This window comes from Sus scrofa, chromosome 3 (assembly GCF_054392235.1).
Source record: "Sus scrofa isolate SSC_HxYL_T2T_F1_AM1 chromosome 3, Sscrofa_HxYL_maternal_Yorkshire_Landrace_v2.0, whole genome shotgun sequence".
NCBI classification, from domain to species: Eukaryota; Metazoa; Chordata; class Mammalia; order Artiodactyla; family Suidae; genus Sus; species Sus scrofa.
The window spans coordinates 79,252,563-79,278,374 of NC_139385.1; the positions used below are offsets into that span (position 1 = coordinate 79,252,563).

A 25,812-nucleotide genomic window follows, 5' to 3' on the forward strand; every position below is an offset into this window, starting at 1 on the left:
CCACTTTGGTATCTGTTTATATTGGTATTGCCCACCCCCTACCCCCAAACTTCTGATATTTTGCTTGGATCCACACAGGTCAATTATAGATTTTCCCATATTCTGGTCTACGGTACCACTTCAGGCACACAGTATCTATAAACCTTCTGCCACTGTTAGGCACAGAAAAACTATTCCGTTGCTCTTATACTTTGCAATGTTAAAGGAAATTTGTGATGCTCTCCAAGACACTCTCTCCTATAAACACTTAATGCAACGATTTACATTTCTGGGTACTCTATTCTGCTATAGACTAAATTGTGCCCACAGATTCATATGTCAAATCCTGAACCCCTAATGTTTTCTATTTGAAGGTGGGGACTTTTCTAAGTAATTAGCTTTAGATGAGGGTAGGGACCTCATGATGAGGTTTTTGTCTTCATAAGAAGTGACACCAGAGAGTTTCTTTCTCTCTACCAAGTGAGGACATGGCAAGTCAGGAAGAAAGCTCTTACCAGAAGCTAATCATGCTGGAAGCCTGTTCTTGGACTTCTAGTGTTCAAGCTATGAGGAAATAAATGACATATTGAAGGTTTCCAGTCTACCACATTTAGTTAGACAGCCTGAAGTGACTAAAATACTTTTTTTAGCAGTCAACTTGAGATAAAAGTCCAGACCCTCTCTGTGCTCAATTTTGATAAACTTATCCTTGCTATCTCCAAGGAAGAAGGGTTTAGGCACCCCCTTTGGAAAAAACAAAAACAAAAACACAACTAACTCTCCTTACATCTCTGATCCTGTCTCTCTCAATAGACTTGAGGATCATTTTCTATTTTGATGGTTGTCAAAGGTGGTATGTGATGCCATTTCTGCTTTCCATTACCCCAAATGTAGTTCGCAGTGAGTTCTTTCTACTCCATGTCTAGGCCTATAAAACTTAAAAAAATCAGAAAGTTTCCTTTCTTTTTATTTACTATTTTATTTATTAAGATTTTTATTTTTTATATTATAGTTGATTTGCAGTACTCTGTCAATTTCTGCTGCACAGCAAAGTGACCCAGTTTTATACACACACACACACACACACACATATAATATACACACACACATTCTTTTTCTCACATTATCCTCCATAATGTTCCATCACAAGTGACTGGATATATTTCCCTGTGCTATACAGCAGGATCTCATTACTTATCCACCCAAATGCAATAGTTTGCATCTACTAATCCCGACTCCCCCTCCCCCTTGGCAACCACAAGTCTCTTCTCCAAGTCCATGAGCTTGTTTCTTTTCTGTAGACAGCTTCATTTGTGCCATATATTAGATTCCAGATATAAGTGATATCATATGGTGTTTGCCTTTCTCTTTCTGACTTACTTCACCTAGTACGAGAGTCTCTAGTTCTATCCATGCTGCTGTAAATGGCATTATTTTGTTCTAGAACACACTCTCACAGCATGAACAAAAATATTTCTTTCTTTTTGCTGCTTTCTACAGTCATAGAATCATATTCCTTACTGAGATATATCCCAATTCCTCTGTGATAGAGTACTGGACTCAGAAATAGATAGAAAGAACAAAAGATGACTTGATAGAAAAATAAATATAGCTATAATATAAATTTAGAAAAGATGTAGATACAAAAATATTTTATATATGTGCATATGTGCGACATTTAAATCTATACCAATTTGCCAATTTGTATCATTATCTTGATTTTATGGGTAAGGAAAGTGAGATTGAATGATGAGGAGGCTTTGTAAATTTAGAATACAATTAAAAATGAATTTCTGGGCTTCAGGAAAAAAATCATCCACGTGGAAAGCGTGGAATCACCTAAGATTGTAATAATAATTAAACTTGGGGACAAATACAGAGTGTAGAAGAGACTCTGATGAGAAAAATGCATATAAGAGAGATTGGTGACATAAAAATAAATAAATATAACTCTCAAGAGGTAGAAGAGAGTCAGTTTTGAAAATAAATTTACTAGAGAAAGCAAATATACTTCAGACTCTCTTTTCTTTATAAAACATGCACTTATTCAATATTTGAAATATTAGATATATAAGTTTTATATTATATAAAAAGGGGAAAACAAAATCACCGCTTTTATACAATGTTATATCAACAAAACCCAGAGGTTTAAAAAGAGCCTTGGAAAAATTTGAGTTAATTATTTTATATTAAATATAAACAAGGCAATAAATTCCATATAATATGGATGTGAATAAATTCAGATATATAAATTCAACTAGTTTTTCAACATATAAGTTTATAACATCACAATTAAAATAAAAATAATAATTGACAAGTCTTCATTTTCAAAAGTGGAAAAAAGAGCAAGAAAGATAAAGTGAGATAATAGTAAGATACATAAAATTTCATCTCTGATACTCAGTACACACAGTATAATGAACCTCTAAGGTTTATTCTCATTGTGTTGAACATTAAATATTTTAAATATTATCTGAATTATCACAAGTGAAATGGATTAAAATTTCCTAAAACTTATAAATAAAAATTACATTCAAATAAAACAAAACAATAAAGTTCAAAACAAAACAAGGACTTGGAGTTCCTATTGTAGCTCAGCAGTAACAGACCCATCTAGTATCCACGAGGACTCAGGTTCCATCCCTAGCCTTGCTCAGTGTATTAAGGATCCAGTGTTACCTGGTGTAGGTGGCAGGTGCAGCTTGGATCCAGCATTGCTACATGTGGCTACAGCTCTGATCTGACCCCTAGCCTACGAACTTCCATTCCTCTGGTTGCGGCCACCAAAAAAAAAAAGCAAAAAGACACCAAAAACAGAATTAGCCAAGAGTTTCTTAGTAAGGGTAAACAACAATAGCTTGGGATGACTAAAGCAAGAAATCAACAGAACAAGCCCTTCAGAATTTTTAGGGGAAATGGTTTCCAATCTACATGTCTGTACTGAAATGACAGCTTCATATAAACATGGAATTAAGTGATTTTAGGACGAGTAAGATCTGAAAATATTCACATCCCCTTCTCCTTTTCTCTGGAACCTACGGAAGAAGAGGATAAATTAGAAAATAAAAATATAGTGTCCAGAAGTTCCCGTGCAATGCAGCAGGTTAAGGATCCAATGTTGTGTTAGTTGTGGTGCAGGCTGCAACTGCAGGGCAAGTTCAGTTCCCTGGTCTGGGAACTTCCACGTGCCATGGATGCAGCCAAAAGAAAAACCAACCAACCAAACAACAACAACCAAAAAAACCCCATGATGTCCACAAAAGAAAAGATTTACATAGAAAAGAAGAAAAGAACATTCTTAGGATGTTGCTGTCATAATATCTCAGCTGCACAGTAAACTTAGAAATTACCCACTTAAATCATAGTGCTATAGACCACCAAGAATGTGCAACACCTCTGCCACCAACTACAGAAAGTCTGGCCAAACTACAAAGTCTGAGGGATGAGTACCTCCAAGACAGCCTTCACTTCAAACACCAGATACAAATTAGAGGTCCCCAGGGCCATTCTACTTCTGGCCAACTGGCTACAAATTTACCATTCCCCATGGACTTCCTCAGGTTTAACAATTTGCTCGAATGACTCACAGACTCAGAAAAGTGCTATATTTACCATAGTTTTTTATAGCATAAATGATAAAAAATTAGAACCAACCAAAGGAAGAGATGTACAGAGCAGGTTCTGAGAGGGCTCAAACACGATGCTTCCAACATCCTTAGGGATGTTACCCTCTAGGCATCAGTATGTGGCAATGCTGAAATAGTTTCACAAACAGAAGCTCAACAGAGTTTGTTTGTTTTTTGCTTTTTTGTTTTTTTGTTTTTGTCTTTCTAGGGCTGCACCTGCTGAATATGAAGGTTCCCAGGCTAGGGGTCTAATCGAAGCTGTAGCTGCTGGCCTAGCCAAAGCCACAGCAATGCAGGATCCAAGCCATTTCTGCAATCTACATCACACACAGCTCACGGCAACGCTGAATCCTTAACCCACTGAGCGAGGCCAGGGATCAAACCCACAACCTCGTGGTTCCTAGATGGATTCATTTCCACGGTGCCACAACGGGAACTCCTCAACAGAGATGTTGCCCAGAGTTTTTAATTGGAGTCTCATTACTTAGGCAGGATTGACTGGATTATTGTCCATGTGGATAAATTTCCAGTCTCTTCCCTGATCTAGAGGTCAGACTTATTATCACATGGCTCACATCCCAAATTTCTAATTACATATTTGGCCTTTCTGGAATGAACAGCCTTCCCTGCCCTAGGGCTATAGTGCATCCAATCTCATCCCCAGTTACCTCGATAGCACAGACTGTCAGATGTAGTCCAAGAGGCCCTCCATAAATAGCAAAGATATTTCTAAAGCTTAACAAAATCCAGGGATTTATTGATTATACCCTACTCCCAGGAGCCAGCACAAAACTAAATCTCACTTTAGATGAGGTCAAATTCCTACTACATAAATGAATGATTTTAAAGTGGAAGTAAGAAGGAATCTAGGAATAATATCTCTGAGAGTATGAAGTAAGGGCTGGATGTGAAGGACGAACCTAGTGTGCTTGGTGTTATTTTTTGTTTTGATATTTTGGGAAGTTATAGGTTGAATTAATGATAAATGCATAGGAACTATAGCATAATTTTTTAAAAAGATTTATTCACTCCGAAGGGCAGAAAAAGGGCTGTACAAGAAAGGCAACATGCTCTCAGCACACATTGCAACTCAGTTATACAAATACTTATACAGTCATAATAATAATATTAAACACAATATAAGGATTTGTCCAAATTGTGTTATAAATAAAGAAGGAGCAGAAATGTGTTTGGTGATGAATATGGAAGGAGATATATGTATATATGTTGGAGTTCTGTGGTGGATCTGGCATTGTCATTGCAGCAGCTTAGGCTGCTGCTGTGGCATGGTTTCAATCCCTGGCCTGGAATCTTCCATATGCCATGGAGGTGACCAAAAAAAGAAAAAAAAGAGAAAAATCCTATTCATAATCGCATTACCGAAGAGCTGAAAACTTGTAAGCTCTGAAATGAAGATATCAATGAAAGTAATTGAAAAATACAAAAATAAAATGAAAAAAAATTTCAATCATTACTATTTTTAAAATGTGCATACTACCCAGAGTGATCTACAGATTCAATATTAAAAATCCCTGAGTACAGCAGAAATTATAACACTATAAATAAACTATACTTCAATATTTTAAAAAATGAAAATTTTCACAAAAAAATGAGAAAAGGTTCCTAAAATATTTAAGAACATACCTCTGACTTTTTGGATTTGACACCACAAGCAAAGGGAAGAGAAGAGAAAAAAAATTGGAACTACATAAAATGGTACCAAAGGAAACCATCCACAAAATGAAAAGTCTACTTATAGAATGGGAGAAAAGATTTGGAAACCACATACCTAGCAGGAGCATATTAACCCCCTATTAGGTATGTGGTTTGCAAATATTTTAAGGGACCCATGCAATTTATTATACAAGAAATCCATACAATTCCACAGCAAAACAAAACAAAACCAACAGACAAAAAACAAACCTAAAACCCCAAATAACTCAATTAAAAAGTGGGCAGAGAAACTGAATAGAAAATTTCCCAAAGAAGACATATAAATGGCCAAAAGCTACATGAAAAGATGTTCAGCATCACTAATTATTGGGGAAATACAAATCAAAACCAATATGAGATAGTATTTCACATCTGCTAAGATGTCCACAAGAGATAAAAAATCATGTGGAGAAAAAAGAACTTTTATGCAAAGGAAACAAGCTAATTATCTTGAAATTATTTTGAAGAGATATCTGTCAACCCATGTTTATTAAGAGAACTATTCACAATGGCCAATTTATGGAAGTAACTTATATACAATGGAATATTATTCACCCTTGAAAATGAAGGAGATCTGCTATTTGTGATAAATGGATAAACTTGGAGGCATTATGCTGAGTGAAATGTTATACAGAGAAAGATAAATACTGCATGGTATCACTTACATGTAGAAGCAATTTTTTTAAAGTTGATATCATAGAAACAGAGAGTAGAATGGTGGTTGCTACAGGCTGGAGAGTGTGAGAAATTGGGAAAGGTTTGTAAAATGGAACAAACTTTCAATTATAAGATGAAGACAATCTGAGGGCTGAATAAATAACATTAACTATAGTTAATAATACTGTCTTCTACAAGTGAAATTTGGTATTAGTGAAATAATAGACAAATGTATGAAAATGGAACAGAATAAAGAACCTGGAAATGGACCTAAAAATATAGTAAACAGATATTTTTCAAAGGAGAAAGGTAAGTAATTCAGTGAAGATACTAACTATTCAACAAATGGTGCTTGAACATTCACACGCAAAAAGTGAATCTAGCCACCGACCCTAAACAGTCATCAAAAAATAACTCAAAACGGATTATAGACCTAATGTTAAACACAAAATTATAAAACTCTAGAGGAGTTCCCGTTGTATTTCAGTGGTTAACAAATCCAACTAGGAAGCATGAGGTTGTGGGTTCGATCCCTGGCCTCGATCAGTGGGTTAAGGATCCAGCATTGCCGTGAGCTGTGGTGTAGGTTGCAGACATGGCTCGGATCTGGTGTTGCTGTGGCTGTGGAGTAGGCTGGCGGCTATAGCTCCAATTGGACCCCTAGCCTGGGAACCTCTATATGCCGTGGGTGCAGCCTTAGAAAAGATAAATAAATAAATAAATAAATAAATAAAACTTCTAGATATGATAAGGAGAACATCAAGATAATCTAGGGGTTCGGCAAAAAGTAATAAAAATCATGATCTATGAATAAAAAAACTGATAGTAGACCATTAAAATTAAAAACATCTGCTCTGTAAAAGACAATATCAAGTGAATGAAAAGAAAAGACACAAAAATACAGGGATGACTTGCCAAGAAGACTAGATTATGCAAATAAATTCAATTAATGTTACAAAATATTATACCACTATTTACAAGAAGGATGTATAAATGTAATTGTTGTTTGAAAAGATAATCATTATGCATTATATATTAGGAAAAGAATTCAGTGACAAAATAATTTATATTAGATGCTCAAATGTTTGTAAAGTAGAAGTATATGTATGTGTGTTTGCATTCCTTCCAAAATGCAAAAACAAGTATGTGGAAGAATATAAACCAATGTTAAAGTTTCATTGAAAAAAATATGGATTCGTATGGCTACTTGTGTATTATTTAATTATATAAAAATGACATTTAAAAAAAAAGACACATAATAAGTGTTGCACTGCATATGGGAATGTAAATTGTGCAGATACTCCCAAACATAGTTTAGCAGTTCCTACAAAGCCTAAACATAGAGTTACTATATTGTCCAACAATTTTACTTTTAGGTAGATATGCAAGAGAAATAAAAATATTTTCATGGGAAAAAAATTTACACAAATGTTCAAAGCAGCAATATTCATAATGCCAAACAGTGGAAGCATCTCAAATGTCCATCAGCTAATGAATGGGTAAACAAAATATTATCTGGAACAAGAGGAGTGATATATTGATATAGACCACGACATTGATGAAACTTGGAAATGCTATGCTAAATGAAAAAAGCCAGTCACATATGGTATGTTTGCAACTATGTTAAACGTCCATAATAGGCAAATCTGTAAGGACAGAATGGTTGCTTATGGTTGGAAAGGAAGAGAGAGAGGGAAGGTAACAACAGAGAGTAACAGCTAATGGAGTGTGTGCTTTCCTTTTTGAGTGATGGAAATGTTTTAAACTTAGATCATGTTAATGATCGCACAACTCTGAATATACTAAAATCTATTAAACCATACACTTTGGTGAATTTAAAAAGAAAAGAAAAGACACAGACTACGAAAATATTTGCAAATCACAATCTGATAAAGGCTTGTAACAAAAAAACAAGTAACTCAAATCTCAACAGTAAAAAATAAATTATCCAGTTAAGAAATGGGCAAAAGATCTGAATAGACAGCTCACAAAGAAAACAGATGGATGGCAACCAAGCATTTGAAAATATGTTCAACATCATCTGTCTTTGGGGAATTGCAAATTAAAACAACAATCAAGGAGATCCCATTATACACCTATTAGAAAGTCCAGAAGCCAAAACATTGACAACCAAATCCTGACTAAGATGCGGAGCAAAGGGAACTCTCATACATTGCTGGTAGGAATAAGAAATGGTACAGTCACTTTGGAAGACAGTTTAGCAGTCTCCTACAAGACTAAAAACCCTCACCATAAGATTTAGAAATCATATTGCTAGGTATTTTTTCAAATGAGTGGAAAACATGTCAGCACAAAAACTTGTATGTGTAATATGTTCTTTGATAGATAAATGGATAAATGTACTGTCTAGCACATCTATATAATGAAATATCATTCCATGATTAAAAAAAAAAGAAAATGAACTACTAAGCAAAAAAAAAAAAAAAAAAAAGACACTGAAAAAACTTGTGTCTATTACTAAGTGAAAGAAACCAGTACAAAACTGCTGTATACTATGTGATTTCGAGACTATGGCATTCTGAAAAGGCAAAGTTATGAAGACAATGAAAGGAAAGGGAAGGAAAGGAAGAAGGATGAATAGGAGGAGCATGGAAATTTATAGGGCAAACTATTCTGAGTGATACTGTAATAGTGAACACACGATATAATGCATTTTTAAAAAATCATAAAACTGCCCAACAAAAAAGAGTAGGCCTAATGTAAACTATGAGCTTTAGTTAATAACAATATATTAATTTTTTTTTTGTTTTTTTGTTTGTTTGTTTGTTTTCGCTTTTGAGGGCTGCACCCACTGCATATGGAATTGAATCAGAGTCGAACTGGAGCTACAGCTGCTGGCCTACACCACAGCCACAGCAACATGGGATCCAAGCCATGACTGAGACCTACACTATAGCTCATGGCAATGTTGGATCCTTAACCCACTGAGCAAGGCCAGGGATCAAACCTGCATCCTTATGGATACTAGTCATATTCATCAGCACCAAGCCACAGTGGGAACTCCCAATAATGTATTAATATTGATTAATTAGCTATAACATGTACAATATTAACATTAAATGTTAATAAGCATGAGGAAAAAGAAACTCTTTGCATTATCTGCTCCATATTTCTGTAAACCTGGAATGACTAAAAAATAAATATTAACTTTTTAAAAAGGAAGACATTTACAACAGAATGTCAAAAAATAACTTTGGAGTCAAAAGAAGAAAATCTATAATACCAATATTTATTTCCAATAAAACTTAACCTTTATTCACTAATAGGCAGATTCACATACCTTGCTTTTATTAAAAATATTTACACATTCAACTTAAAAAGATACATAAATGACAACAAAGTAAAACAAAGCAGGATAAATATTTTAATATATGTAAATTATGTTAGTGTAGATGAAAGCAAAAATTAGCAAACCAGAAATTCAAAAAAATTAATTCATAATAAATTCAACTATTTTATCTTTGAAAAACTGAATAAAAAGGAGCCCAATCAACTACAAAGAATCTTGATGATAAATACATAGCAGAGATGATAAAATGTGATTAAACTACAGATACGGAGATAGAAAATTATAGGAGATATGCTATTGTGGGCAACGAGTTACATTTTAATATCAGTCATTTTAGAGGCATGCCAAAATTTAAAAAAAAAAGTTTTTTAAACTAAGATTAATCTCTACTTATTTTAGAACAAAAAAATAATAATTTTAAAGCACCAAGAGGTATAGAAAATTCTGAAAGTTTCTTTTGCTATCCTTATCAAAAACAATTGTCCCCCTTATTATTACTCCATAACAAATTACCCCCAAACATAGCCACTTTAATTATGATGTTGGAGTCACACCAGGAATCTGAGGAGGGCTTGATTTGGGTAGTAGTCCTCATTTGGAACCTTTTGTGTGCTCGATGTCTGCTGTAAATTAGGGCAACTATCATCTGAAAGCTCCACAGCTGGACATCCAAGCTCCCAGCTCAAAAATGGCTCTCTCACATGGCTGGCAGGTGATACTGGCCGCAGGCTGGGACCTCAGCTGGGGATTTCACCAGGGCCCCTGTCAACTTAAACATGGTTATATTTATTAGGTGGCAGCTGGTTTACCCCAGAGCTAGCATGCCCGGGGAACTTTGGGAAAGCTCCTTCTTGTTTTCTGAACCAGCTTCTGAAGTAATGCAGCATCACTTCTGCTGTATGTTATTCTTTAGGTGCCAGTCACAGAGGCCAGCGGGATTAAAGGAGAGGGGCCACGGATTGCCATGACAATAATATGAATATTCAGATTCTTCCTCTGAAGTTTGGACTTCAGTTTGTGAGATGTTGGTGATGATGACGATGATGATGACGACTGGCTTTTTAAATATTCTGAGCAGATACAGCTCTCTAAAATGTGAGTTGCTTTGAGTGTTGTTTTTATTTATTTATTTATTTTTGCAGAGTGGGATTTGGAGCCAGAAAATTTTGCCTGCAAGCAGTCCCCTCTTCCTCAAAATGGAGGCAAGACTTTAGACTACTTATATCCTCTCCTGAGAAATAAAGCAGGCTATGTTTTCAGTCACAACACTATTACCTGTGGTAGGCAGATTTGATGAGCTGTCCATCAAATTTATTAGCAATCACAACATAAAGCTGGCAGAATTTTTAGTCAAAATAAACATATAGGAATTCTGCTGGCATTATGAATTCTCTTTTTGCAATAATGTGGAATGAAGTTTTCTTAAAATATGCGTGGAGAACTTAGTGAGATTTATTTGAAAAACAAAGGTTAACAGTCGACATTTGTTGCATATATCTACCTTTGGCTCAAGAAAAAGAAAAAAAAAGACAGAGAAAGAAAGAGAGAGAGCATGTTTTGAAGAACCTTGGAGCATATAAACCTGGAAAATTTGGGGTTTTTTTCTTTGTTTTTAATAGTTATTTCTCCAATACATTTTTTTTCCTACTGTACAGCATGGTGACCCAGTTACACATACATGTATACATTCCATTTTCACACATTATCATGCTCCATCATAAGTGACTAGACATAGTTCCCAGTGCTATACAGCAGGGTCTCATTGCTAATCCATTCCAAAGGCAATAGTTTGTATCATTAACCCCAAGCTCCCCAACCACCCCACTCTCTCCCCCTCCCCCTTGGCAACCACAAGTCTATTCTGCAAGTCCATGATTTTCTTTTCTGTGGAAAGGTTCATTTGTGCCATATATTAGATTCCAGATATAAATGATATCATATGGTATTTGCCTTTCTCTTTCTGACTTACTTCACTCAGTATGAGAGTCTCTAGTTCCATCCATGTTGCTGCAAATGGCATGATTTCATCTTTTTTTTATGGCTGAGTAGTATTCCATTGTGTATATATACACCTCTTCCGAATCCAATCATCTGTCAATGGACATTTGTGTTGTTTCCATGTCTTGTCTATTGTGAATAGAGCTGCAATGAACATGTGGGTGCATGTGTCTTTTTTAAGGAAAGTTTTGTCCGGATATATGCCCAAGAGTGGGGATTGCTGGGTCATATGGTAGTTCTATGTATAGATTCCTAATAAACCTGGAAAATTTGAAAAAAGATCAGATGATGCACTAAAAAATTCATTTTGGAATGTAAATTCCTGCTGACCAAAATGAAGTCAAAATATCACATATAAATAAAAATAGGGGAAAAAAGATTTTTGAAAACTATTCCTGAAAATATAATTACAAAGAGCATTTCACAAATTATACCTTTTAATCTTTCAGGAAAAGATACTAGCATAGTACTCTCCAGAGATTATAAAAGATTGAATGTCTTATTTGATCTATAATATAACCTGGATACTGAATCCGAAGAAAAGCAATAGCATTAAAACAAAATTACTAATATAATTCAATTTTTTTTTGGTCTTTTTGTCCTTTTAGGGACACATCCTCAGCATATGGAGGTTCCCAGTCTAGGGGTCTAACTGGAGCTGTTGCTACCGGCCTATGCCAGAGCCACAGCAACATGAGATCCAAGCCTCATCTTGACCTGCACCACAGTTCGCGGCAACACCGGATACTTAACCCACTGAGTGAGGCCAGGGATTGAACTTGCAACCTCATGGGTCCTAGTTGGATTCGCCTCTGTTGTGCCATAATAGGAATTCCTAATTCAAAATTCTTAAATGAAGTCAAATTTAAGATTGGATCTGAAACCCATTACCTATGTCAGATTGCCAGCTTTTAACCTTGCTCACATTGTGAGCATGGGCAAGTAACTTAAGCTTTCTCTGCCTCAGTTCTCTCACCTATAAAATAAGAATATTAATAATACCTATTTATTATAGTAATTAATATATGTATTTGTATAATATTTTGATGTTTTGCTATTTATTCACATAAGAATGCATCATAAATAGCTTTCCCCAACAATATATCCTCTACAACATTGGTTCAATAGCTATAGACTGTTCCAAACTTTGGAAGTACCCTAGTTTATTTAAGCAATTTTTTTTCTCTCTTTTTAGGGCCACACCCATGGCATATGGAAGTTCCTAGGCGAGGGGTAAAAAACTGAGGCTAGGGGTCAAATTGGAGCTGCAGCTGTTGGCCTGCACCACAGCCACAGCAACTCCAGATGTGAGCCACATCTGTGACCTACACCACAGCTCAGAGCAGTGCAGGACCATTTAACCCACTAAGCGAGGCCAGGGATCAAACCCACATCCTTGTGGATATTAGTCAGATTCTTAACTTGCTGAGCCACAATGGGAACTCCAATTTAAGCAATTCTTTTTAATGAACATGATCTTTAATTTTCTAATCTTTTAAGCAACTGCAAAAAATATAGCCTTCATCCAGCACATTAGTGATTACTACTCTTGTACACATTCCAAAAAATAAATTATTTGGTAAAAGGGAATGTAAGCTTCTCAGTTCTTAATAGCTATTTCTCAATTGCTGAATTGTATGTTTTATATTTATGTATCTCTGATTTCTATTCAACTGTCAATATTTTCCTTTTATTTTTTGTTTTAAATCCTATTAATTTGATAATATAAGAAGATATATCTTGGTTGAATCAATTTTTATTTTTTCATAAGGAGACTGAATATTTTTTATAACATTTAGTCTTCTGTCATTTATTTACACATGTATAATTTCGTTTTCTGATGACATGTTTGAATTTTTCTTTTAAGTATGTGAAAGCTCAACAAACATTAATGAAATGAAGTCTTCACTGTCATGTGTCTTGCAAATAATTTTCCCATTTTTTCATATTTCATAGTATTTGAGATTCATTTTTAATATAGATGTTTTAGATTTTTATATTATTTTAAATATATATCAGTTTTGACTTTAAGCTCATGTTTAGAAATAACACAATGTGAAAATTGTATAAAGTATGACCCATGTTTTCCAATAAGCATTTATTTTTTATTGTTTTCATATCAATATACTTAATTTACATACCCATTTTAGTATATTGTATATACTAAAGTCTATCTTTATTATTTTTATGAGTGACAGTAATATTTTTTTACTTCTGATTTGGAATTTTACCTTTATCAAATGCTTATTTATCTATTTGGGGCTGTTTCTGGATTCGTTACTCTGTTCTATTTATTCAACTGTTTGTTCTATGCCTAGAAAATGATAGCTTTTGTTCCATTATATTATCTAATAAGATTAAAGTTTCATTAATGACAATCTTGTAAAATGTTCCAGATGGACCATTTTAAATTTTCCTAATGATTTTAGCATCTCCTTCTTGGATTGAATTTTTATATAAATTGTGCTAAATTTAAGTTTTGAAAGCTATAACTGAAATTGTCACAATATAACTTTTTTCTGTTTATGAACATTGATATCTCTATTCTATTTCTTATATCTCAAAAAAAAAAGGGGGGCTTTACTTTTCCTTATGTAGGTACTCACTTCTTATTTCACTTCTCCCTAGGCCATTTGTGGTTTTGTTATTATTTTGAGTGAGATGATCGTCTTGTCCCTTATTTTTCTCTAGTCTCTTGGTAAATGGTAACTGGTAATTGAAATATCACCTTCCATTAATACATTTTCCTTGACACTAGTTACTCTCTCGGGATTGTCAAGTCCACAGGAATTTTCTGTTGATTCTTACAAGTTTTCCAGTTAGTATATCATCAGGGTTCAGTCACAGAAGCTGAAACATTAGGAAGTATATACATAAAGGGTTTGATTTTACACAGTAGTAGGAAATGATTAAGCAGTCTCTGTAAGGCTGTTGTCCTTGGGTTTGATGCCAGAGTTTGAAGTTCATAAGGAAGGCAGTTGGGAAGGGAAAGTATTTAAAATGGAGAAGAGGAAAAACAAGCTGAACCGCATAAGCAAGGTGGGGCCTTTGAATACAGACAAAAATCCTTGTCAGTTCTTATCTCTTGTCCGGCATGGAGATCCTGCAGAATCCAAGTCTCTTCATCATCATTCTGGCCCAGGTGCCAGACAAGCTAATGGGGTCTTTGAAGGAATGTTGAGCAGTGGCAGGCCTGCCATACTTGGAATGTTTGTATCCTTCTCAAAATTCATATATTGAAATCCTAGTGCACAATACGACAGTGCTAAGAGTTGTGGCTCTTGGAAGTTGAGTAAATCATATTGGTAGAGTTCCCATGAATGAGATTAGTGCCTTATAAAAGAGACCTAGCAAACTCTCTTACTGCTTTCACCATGTGGGATACAGCAAAAATTCTGGGGCCAGAAAACGTCTTCCAGCTTATGTTGCTAGCACCCTGATCTTAGACTTCCAACCTCCAGAACTGTGACAAATAACTTTTTGTTGTTTACAAGCCACCCAGTCCATGGCATTTTGCTATACAAGCCCAACAGACTAAGACAAGGCACAATGAGGGGAGTCAGCAGACAAACAGCAACATGTGCGCACTACATGACGGCTGCTGCTTTATTTCTGCCCTCTAAATCGGTCATAAAAATCTTTGCTGTTGTTGATCTCTCTAACTGGAAACCTATAGGCAAGGGAATTCGGGGAAATATAATGAGGTCTGGCTAAACTGATACATGAAAATGCCACAATAGACAGTTAAAATAACTGTAAATAATGTAAACACAGTGCCTTCCATTCTATTGCTTCTATTTTCTTTCATTGTCTCATTTATTTATCTAGAAAGTATTAAAAAACATATTGGATATTTCTCAAGTTGAAATCCTATCTTTCTTCTAATAACTAGCAGCTATTTGTTTCATATCGATGTTTAGACCACAGTATTATCAGTCTATTCCTCTCACCAAAAAAGGATGCAGAATTTTATAAAAATGTTTCAGCACTTACTGTGATTATTATGTTTTCCTTAATACCTTTATTTGATTACTTTTATTAATGATTATTTTCATGGATGAAGTTTCTGATTTTTAATGATCCTTCTCCTGTAATAACTCTGCTTATTAAAGCAATAATTTTTAGGTTGAGGTTAAATTTATTTCATTATTATTCTATTTCATTTCTCACACAATAGGAATTGGATGGATTTATACTTTTCTTTTTGTGGTCTTTTTCAGATAATAATAGTAGGGTTATACTAGATTTAGCAGATAAATTGGGATGATTAATGTGGAAAAGGTTAAATAGCACTGAACTTATTTTTTAAATGAATATTTGCTAGATCCGAGTTGTAAAAATAACAAGCATAGTTTTTATAGGTTGTTTTTGTTTAACGCTCGTTCCTCTTTATTCATTTATTTTTTGAAATAAGAATTCCTCAGGCTTTTTAAAACCTTTTTTAAAAAAATTATTTTAGCAAATATATCTTTCTGGTATTTCGCACTCTCAAGATTTTCCAGTGAATTGTATAAAAGGAGTATTTACAAAATTATTAGAGCAAGAAGGGCCTGCAAAATATCACAAAGGACAACATAATGCTTCTAAGAAAGACAAGTAAAATTGTCCCACGTTTTGCAACTGAGATCATTACCAATCAGGGATGTAAGGTTTTGCCAAAGTTTCTAGAAAAATTATAATCTTGCCATCTTGTTTCCAGGGGCAATCTTCATTCTGTTAGACAATGATGAAGCTCCAGGTTTGGAGAACTGGCAGGGAGTCCATCACTAAGGTCAGGATTATGGATTCTGCAGTCAGATTGCCTGGATTGAAATTCTGGTTTGTACATTCATTAATTAGATAGCATGCATCTGTACCCCACTTTTCTCAACTGCAAAATAGTTTATATTTCTGTGGAATGTGAAAATTAAGTAAATTTTATATATAGTGTGGTGAGAAAATAACCTGATGCACAAGTTCTAAATAAATTTTAGCTATTACTAGGTAAGTTAAAAACAAAACCAAACTAAAACAAACAAAAAACAAAAACCATGGATTGACTCCTCATTCCTTTTGAATTTCCCATTTAAAAAGATAGTAAGGATTCTATCTGCAATGCGACTTTTCTAGGTCATTCTTCCTCTAGTTTATAATGGCTTTAGAGGTCATAAGATCACTGATTGCAGCAATCGAAAATTAGGACCTTATTGCCAGTCTAAAGCTCACTAACTCTCAAATGACACCAAGCACAAGAAAACTGGCAATGAAATAGCCTTTTAGCAGTTATTCACAAATTAATCCCCCCTGGAAGATCTTGGAGAAATTATGAAATGGTTATTAAACTAGATAATGGTCTGTGAAGTTTCCATATTACATAGAAAAGAACTCCAATGAATTTTAATTGTTGATATTTTCTAAAAGATTTAGTATTTTACATGCATTGAAGAAAACATGAGATTTTTTTATTGTACATATCATTTTCCTAATGTGTATATTCTTAATAGCATTGCTAATTTAATCCAATTAAAAAAATAATTATCTCTTATTGAAGAAAATTTTGGAAATTTTGTAAAATGTACAGAAAAAATTAAATAATCCACAATCCCATATCCAATGGTAAACATTTTTAAGGTTTTTTTCCTGCGCATATGTAGATGTGTGTATATGTCTATATATATGCTTATGGATATATGTTTGTAGATACATACACATATAGGCTTAATATATACATACAGTTAATTACATATTTCACTGATAATTTTGTATGTGTGTCAGGTTCTGCTCTAAACGCTCAGAATACAGAATTAAAGCATACCTACATACTGGCCCTATAATCACGAAGCTTTCATCCTAAGATATACAAAAATACAATCATGTAATTTTAACCAGTTTCCTTTTAGAGCTTGCCTTTTCATTCTTGTGTGAATGTCTAATACAGTACTTATAATGATACTTCCACAATCACTCAATTTTAAACTCTGTTTCTTACAACTGCAAACCCATATATGTGTTTTTGGAGTAATCCATGCATATGAACACAATTAGCATTTTATAGCTACAACTATTTAACTAAAAATGAGTTTCTGTCCAATAGATCTAAGAATGTGATTGCTTTTCCAAAATGACAAATATATAAATGAACACAATTCTACTGGAAACATATTGGATCATTTAAACTTGAAGCATACTGAAATATATTCAGTTATTATACAATTAAGTGCATATATAGATAATTTAATCACTGAAATATTTGCAAATATGTGCACAGTTCTACAATTTTCTGTGTCTCTAATGGGGTTTTGCAGAGCAGAGAAAGTTAAATTGGCAGAAACTCCAGATGTCTAATTTTAATTATTGTAATTCAAAATCAATATATTGTGAGCCTTCAGTCCCTTAAGATACTCTTTATCTAAATCCAATATTAGATGAGAAAGATAATTTTAATGTATATTCTCTACCCGTATCTCTGTAAAGAAACTAAATTCACGAACATGATTAGACACTTGTATCAAGAAATTATGTGCTCTAAATTTGTAGGCAAGAATTTGGATTGTCAAAGTCCATCAAAATCCTAGAGAAATGACTTTTACTGTGCTTTGTGTCTGAAAATTTTAAAGGAAAAAAACTTCCCATTTCATCTTCCTTCCTCTGTCTCCTACACCTTCAACAATTAGTTTTCAAGTTCAAGTGATTCTCCTGTCCTACTTGTCTCTTAAGTCTACCTATTTTTAAACTGCTGCTACCTACCTCATACCATCAGCACACTTTCAAAGCTTTCCAAGCAGTTATCAAGTCTCCACTTTTCAATTCAACCAGAACTAAACCTTCTGAAAGAAAACTTTCAGCATGTGTAAAAACAAAACAAAACAAAACAACTCAGTACTTTTTTTTAGGTAATTTAAACTCCTCCTTGTGGAATTTAAATATCTGATGTTATTTATTTAAATGTGAGATTCTTTATTTAAATAAAAACAACTAAGAGTGATATAGGCTTTAATGCTTTCTTTTCCCTCATGAATACAGAAGAAAGAATAATTAATATTTATTCTCAATCAGCTTCAGAAAGAAAATCCAGAGTGTTTTTTGAGGGATAAAGCCTTGGACTTCTAGATGGATGAGAGCCAAAGTCATGAACCACCATAGGGGCTCTCTACCAGAGGGTCCTGGCCTTACATAAGCTGTCACATAGTCTACAAATCTGAAAACTTGGCTAAGATGAAATAGGGGTACTTGGGAAAGGGTGGAAAAGGTCTAGTGTGGGAATGGTTTAAGTTGCACTCAGCTTCCTGAAGGTTATGCACAAATACCACAATAGCCTCTCTTGATGTGCTCAAGGAGGACAGATTACCCCTATTTCAGGAGGTTCTGCAATAAATTTCTTCTAAAACTTTCTCCCAAAGGACCTAACCTCTCCCTAGCTGCACCAAAGGAGACAGGTCTAAAAAACTTGAAAACAAAGACTTCAACTTAAAGTGTACAATAAACACAACCCAAATATTTAATTTTTTTCAAATATTTTAGAAATTAAAACTTAGGATCAAAGGACGTAGCGACATGCTGTGAAGTCAGAGTACTTTAAATGTCACTCTTTTAGATATAACAGTTGCAAGAAAGGTATTATGGCACAAAATATGATTTGCTGTTTTGTGGAGAGAAAGGAGAGGAAAGAATAAGATTATTTTCCCAGGCTTATTCTTTTCTTAATCGAGTAGTTTGAAGGACGTTTATACTTTAAGGCAAAGTACTAGAATAAACAAATATTAGAGGTGAGGGGTAAAAATAAACTTGAAAAACTCAACTTTATAATATAGAAAGAAATAAGTGATAGATTGAATGAAGATGGCAGAGTACTAGGATGTGAGGCTCACCTACTCCCACAGATACATTGAGAATGCATCTATATATGGAATGTTTGCACAGAAAATTTGCTGAATGCTGACAAACGACCTCTGGATTCTGATAGTGCATGAAAAATTTCATGAAACTGGGTAGGACAAAAGAAAGAAGAAAAAAAGACAGAAATGAGTAAAGAAGCAGGATAGGACCTGTACCCCTAGGAAGGAGCTTGAATGAAGAAAAGCTCCTGCACTCTAGGAAGTCCCCCCATCAGTGAGGAGATAGCTGGGACAGAGGAGGAACTGTAGAGTATTAAGGGAGAACACAGCAATTGGTGTTAAGCGGTTAAAACAGAAACAATCATCCACAAATGATCAGTGCTACCACCCTACACTTCTCAATCATATGCTGGTGTAGGCAGTTTTCAGGAACTAAAATTCTGGCTTTAGAAATCAGACTCAGAAAGAGAGCAGGGACTGGATGCATTGGGGAAAAAACTGGGGATGGCCATGCAGAAGCAGACTGGAGGCACTATGGTATAGGGTAACCACTTTTGAGGGTGTAAGCCGAGGAAACCCAGTTGGGCTTAGAGGCTAGGCAACATTGTTTGGGTGTGCTGGAGGTAAGGGGTGGGATCCACTACTACAGAATTGTTCCTTGTGCATGCTCTCAGGCTGCAGAACATTAACTGCTTCAACACCTGGATCCAACCAGCAGTGGCTGCCTAGCAACAGCAGCCCCACCCTTAAGGTACAGAGAACTAGAAGCAGGAAGAGTAACTACCCAGGGTAACTATCCAGCGTAACAGCACAGGCTCCACAACTCCTGCTAGCAGCCCTGCAGGGACTGATGCCATTAGTGCATATTCCTCACCAAAGGGGCTATGAGAGGCCCCAGTCACATTCAGATCCACAATGGCTACAGAGAGCACACCTGCCAGTGGCCCAGAAGGGGGAGGGACTGCCAGAAGTGCGTGCCTTGCAACTACAGAGAAAGCCTTGTAACAACAGTTAGGAAGAAGTCCCCATCCTTGAGGCTACAGAGAGAGCTCTCTGCAGTAGCCAGACAAGGAGAGTAACTGGGTGCCTGCCCCTGCAGCTACACACAGCAGTCCAAAGAGCCTCCCCAGAAAAGAGAGGGACTGCAGGAGGAGCTGCTGATATTGCCAGCTACAGAAAATGGTCCTGAGAGCTGCTTGGTAGCAGGAGGCATCACAAGGGACATTACTGCACCCCTATGCTACAAAAGCAATCCTGTGAACTGCAAATCACTGCCAACTCCCTCACAGACCCCATCTCTAGCAGGCACCCAGCTCCAGGAGAGGTAGCATGATACCGCTACTTCCATTACATGCTCTGGGTACATGTGAGCCGTTACCATGTCTGAGAACTCCCGGACTGGGCACCTGCTGCTGCATCTGCGTATCTTCTGTCAAAAGGATGATACATGTAGACAGGAAGACAATAAAAAGGAATAATACAAAAACACACAAAACAAATAAATGATAAGGATACAGGCAATCTACCTGAAAAATAATTGAGCAATGACAGTAAAGATGATTCAAGATATTGGAAAAAGAATGGAGACACATATCAAGAACTTAAAAGAAATGTTTAACTAAGAGCTAGAGGTTTGAAAGAGCAAACAAAATAGATGAACAATATCTGAAATGAAAAATACGCTAGAAGGAATCAATAGCAGGATAACAGAGGCAGAAGAACAAATAAGTAAGATGGGAGACAGAGTGGTGAAAAATCACCATCACACACAAAAAGTAACTATCATAAAGAAAAAAGAATGAAAAGAACTGAGGAGAGTCTAAGAGACATCTGAGACAACACTGACTGTACCAACATTGGCATTTAATCTGGTCACCGTTCTCTCCACACAAAGCATAACTTTCCCACATTTATATCATTGTTCAGGTCGTTCCTCCTCTCATTTTATAGGGCCTTTATTACATTCTACCTATTTTATCAGTCTTCAGTGACCACTCTGTCTCTTGGACATTATCTGACTGTTCTCCGAACTCTTGTCCCTACATCACTCATTTATATTTTTCTAATCATTTATATTTCTCTAACTCAATTGTCTGCTTAACACAATAGCCCTAAGTCACTTTTCTTCATTGTAACATAGGTATTTCTCAAAATATGAACATGAGACTACTTGTTTAACCTTGTTCTGCCTATTTTTTCTTTCTTTTTTTTTTTTTAAATTGCCTGCACCCAGCACACAGCATACCAAAGTGCCCAGGCCAGGGACTGGATCCCAGCCACAGCAGTGACCTGAGCCATAGCAGTGACAATGCCAGATCCTTACTGCTGATAAACTAGGGGACTCCCTGCCTATTTTTTCTTATCCATATATTGAGTATAAGAATTATACTCACTGCCTAGCTAAAGAATAAACCATTACATGTAGGTTGATTAGGATGGGGTAGTATAAATAAGCATTCAATCAATTATTATTATTATTTTAGGGTTGCACCTGTGACATATGGAAGTTCCCAGGCTAGGGGATGAATCCAAGCTGCAGCAGCCACAGACACAGCAACGCCAGATCTGAACCATGTCTGCCACATACATCACAGTTCGCAGCAGCTGAGTGGGGCCAGGGATCGAATCCACATACTCATGGGTATTAGTTGGGTTTGTTACTGCTGAGCCACGATGGGAACTTCCCAATTTTAATGATTAAATCTCTAACTTTTTCATAAACATACACACACACATACATGCTCAAACAACAAACAAAAAAAAAAACATGAGGCACATTTTCTTTTTTTTTTTTTCTATCTTCTTTTCTGTCTGCCACTATGAAATAACATGAAGAACACTTACCACTCATATGATCATTATTGCAAGAGTGATATTCACTCCAAAGATGCTACCTACAGATGTCCCCATGGTTCCAACTGATGGGCTGCCAATGCAGAGCTGTGTTCTGTGCAGTGGAAAAAGACCCTCAACCCTGGTGGATTCTACCTTCACCACTCAGCCCTGAAGCATCCGTGACTGTGGCCAGAGCTTGAAGACAGTTCAAGGGATATGAGAGTTAGTTTATCAACCCATCATCCCTCTCATATTCTCCTGACCCTTTTCAAAACCTCCTCATACCATTTCTGTCTCTTACTCAAGTTATAAAATTGAGCCTCTCATGTATGTTGTATGAATACATGGTAAACAAATATTGATGTGGATATATGTACAGTGTGATATCTGTATGCAGGAGATGTAGGATGTGGTGAATTCATGAGTGGTTTCAAGTTTCAATTCATTCAAAATATGTCATTACTTTATCTCTTAAGTTACAATTTTATACCTTCTGTCACTCCCAACTATTACAGTATTAAGTTCACTTTTACATTGGAAAGTCATAAATGTATCTCCCAGAATTCTTAGAGCAGAGTCTATCAGAAAGATTTCTGGATAATTTTCCAAGGGTCTCTCCCACTTCTTCACATCTTGCGTCAGCATTTGTTCCAGAGTATCTTTACAAGATTGTTTGTATAGCAAATAATCTTGGAAGGCAGAGATAGTGCCCCCTCCACTTAGAGAGCATATTTGTTTCCTTATCAAGATAATAAAGATAAGGTTTCCCTTCAGGGAAAAAGTTGGGCAGGCTTCCTTGAGTCCTGTTAAAAAGATTAGGGTTTCCTAAAAGGGAGGTTCCCCACAGTGAAACAAGCCTATTGAATAATTCCTCCCAGACCATTCTATAGTGTCATGGGACTGGGTAAGCAAGAAAAACTAATTCAAACATGAAGATCCCGCTGCTTGCTGTGCCATAAGTTCTTAGTCTCAGACACAGGAGGCTGTGACTTCGGTCAGCATTCATAAAACTGTCCAGACTAACTTACCTTGCAAATAGGGTAAGATCTCAGACCCTTCATAATTCTTGACAAAGACTCAAATATACAAAATAAAGAGCCCTCGTTTTAAAATCCTGAATGCTTACATTTGCACTACACATATATTGTTTTAATTTTCACATATGAGTATAGTTTTCCTTGTTTTGTAACCCAATAACTTAGCATCCGTCAGGCAGATACCTTCAGTTATAGTATCACACTTCACCCCAGAAAGTTAAAGCACATTTTGTACTACAGCCTTTTCCAATGACAACTCGAGAAAATGAGATTACATGTAATTACCTCTATTGTTCAGTCTTATGTCTCCCACTGATAAGTAAAATAGAATATATTTACAAACCATTGTAAAATTTAATTCTGTGATGAAGGAAAAGGGGGCTTACTCATTAGAAATTATTTTATTATTGCTAATAAAACATGAATCATGTGTGATATACATGCTTGAACAAATGAACACTGGTAGCCTATGGATTATACTCAAAGAAATGAAAATCCCCATGAATATATTAAAAGCATTAGGCTTATGCTATAAAGATGCCTAAGAAATGCCTACTGTTTGATACAGGGGCAGGGTGATGTCTAAAATTCTGCACATGAAGGGGATAATTTTTTAAAAAAAAATTAACGCAAGAAACAAGGCTTCAATTATTGAAATATTCACTACTACTGAGGTGTGCACATATCCCTCCCCCCCCCCTTTTTTTTGCCAAGCTTGTGGCATTCAGAAGTTCCAAACTCCTCCCTCAGCAGCAATCCAGGCCATTTCAGTATCAGTGCTGATACTTAACCTGCTGCTGCTCCACAAGTAAACTCCTGCACATTCTTAAAATGGGAACATTTGTAATAGTTCTGTTCCAAGCTAATATTAAACTCTTATTTCCTTCAAAGTGCTTTTCTGAAAAGCACGCTGCAAGATACTCAAAAATAAAATCACCAATATAATGCATATAATCTACCTATGGGTGACTGATTATGTGTTTTTGCCTCCTACTCACCTAATGTGATATTTATTACCAGAATTTTTTCCGTCCGTGAATACTACATGCATAAAATATATCATTGTCCAAACAAGTTAACTATAGATATGAATAAGGATGATATGATGAAATGTTCACTTTGTCAATAATGTATGGTCTTATATGACTAGGCTATATATAATTTCTTCCACAGAAAATTATAAATCTACTGATCAATAATCCTGGTCCATTCATTCTGAGCATGGTCTCCTGAGGGGCATAAAGGTTTTACTCATAAATCCCTACACTTTGCTTCTACGCCTGTGACCATTGGTCTTTACGATCTACCTGGTTTTAGCTATCTTGCTATTATTAGCATCATGGACTATTAGGCTGAATTTAAAGTGCATGCTATTTCCAAAAAGAACAAGGCCAGATGCCATTGTTTCTTTTTTCTTTGTTGAACATTTTTTGGCTTTAGAGATAGAAAATAATCTCCTCAGCATGATGCAAAGAGGAGGGGACATAGGCGTTCCTCCAAGAGATGTTTTGTTAGTTCCAGACAGGTGGCTTGTACAGTGAGCCTTCCCTTTGAGAAACACCTGCTCCCCTACCTAGTGTGAAGGTACAGTCATATGTGATCTCGCGTTATCATCTCAGCTAAGTACACACTTGGCTACAAGCTGAGAGTCAGACTAGATCTTTGTCCAGAGGTACCTGATAATAAAATGCTAAGTGGATCTTTTTCAGGCCTTCATGCCTAAAAGCAGAGTTAAGTTTAAGTTTAAAGGGAAATTAAAAGTAGTATTATCAGAAAAGATCTGGAACTACAATTCAATGATGGAGATATAAGAAAATGATGAAGGTGGAGATTATCAAAAATTTTCAAAATCTTGATATGGAGGGTAAAACTGGTAACAATACTTTCCTTTCTAATCTTGGATCTCAGAAGTCACAGTGGACTTCTAAATGCCACTCTTGTGCGGGAAACCTGCCTACTGTCCAGCTCTCCTACCCCATTCTGCAGTTAAGGGCTCTGGGTGATTAGACTATAAGGCAATGCCAAAAATGAAATAAAATTCTTCTGTCTCAAATTCCATAATTGCACTTGGAACTTTATTCTTGTTAAGATACCTGGGTTGATTCTGTTTCCTGTTGCCAAAATAGGTTTCCTACTGTCCCTACTAATTCTTCTGTCCCTACTCTTAGTGCACAAGCCTCAATCCTGAGGAATTCTGCTGTGCAATACTTGCCTATTACCTTGTTCCTGAACTTCCATCACAGGACACTGCACCTTGGACCAGCCAGTTGGCCTCAACCTAAGGGGCCTGCTGTCTCAGCGTTGTTCCTTGTCTGGATACACACAGGACTTAGCCATTGTTGGTTCAAACCCTCAGGAGCTTCCCAGGTGAAATCTGAAACTCGCCCCCTTACATAGATGAACCAGACTACTTCAGATTGTAGTTGGTAGGTTTAAGAAGCAAGGAAAATTACAAATGAGGTTTGCCTTAGGTGGCTGCAAGAGGAACATATCTCCACACCTGCCTGCCAGAATCTTACAAGTTTATATAGAAGACTTAATTGGGTTCCATAATATATTCAGTTCAGATGGCCTCAACAATACCTTACTTTCTCAAGGCTACATGCATCACATGACTCCTAGTATAGAAATAGCAGGTATGATGTACATTCCAAGGCCAGGGGAAGGTTTAAGGAGCCTCTGATGGCCCATATCCAATTCTTGGGTCAACTGATGGTCATATCCTCTCAATGACCGCCCCCAACATTCCACCCCTCCGGAGCAGCTCTTGCAATCATGCACACCCCTTTCTTTCCTCTTCCATGATGTGTCCTGAGTGGTCAGCAGGAAGTATCACTATCATG

At 35.9% G+C, this 25,812-nt stretch overlaps 1 long non-coding RNA gene across 8 annotated transcripts in view; it reads right to left on the reverse strand.

The window, feature by feature from the left end:
- Positions 1–25,812, reverse strand: part of LOC106509776 (uncharacterized) — a 705,874-nt gene that overhangs the window by 241,834 nt on the left and 438,228 nt on the right. The window contains exon 5 of one of the 8 annotated variants that reach the window (XR_014841594.1): positions 13,138–16,098. The exons of the other annotated variants lie outside the window; for them this stretch is intronic. This is a non-coding gene — a long non-coding RNA (uncharacterized LOC106509776). Of the gene's footprint in view, positions 1–13,137; positions 16,099–25,812 lie in introns of those variants that run through there. 8 annotated transcript variants of the gene reach the window in all.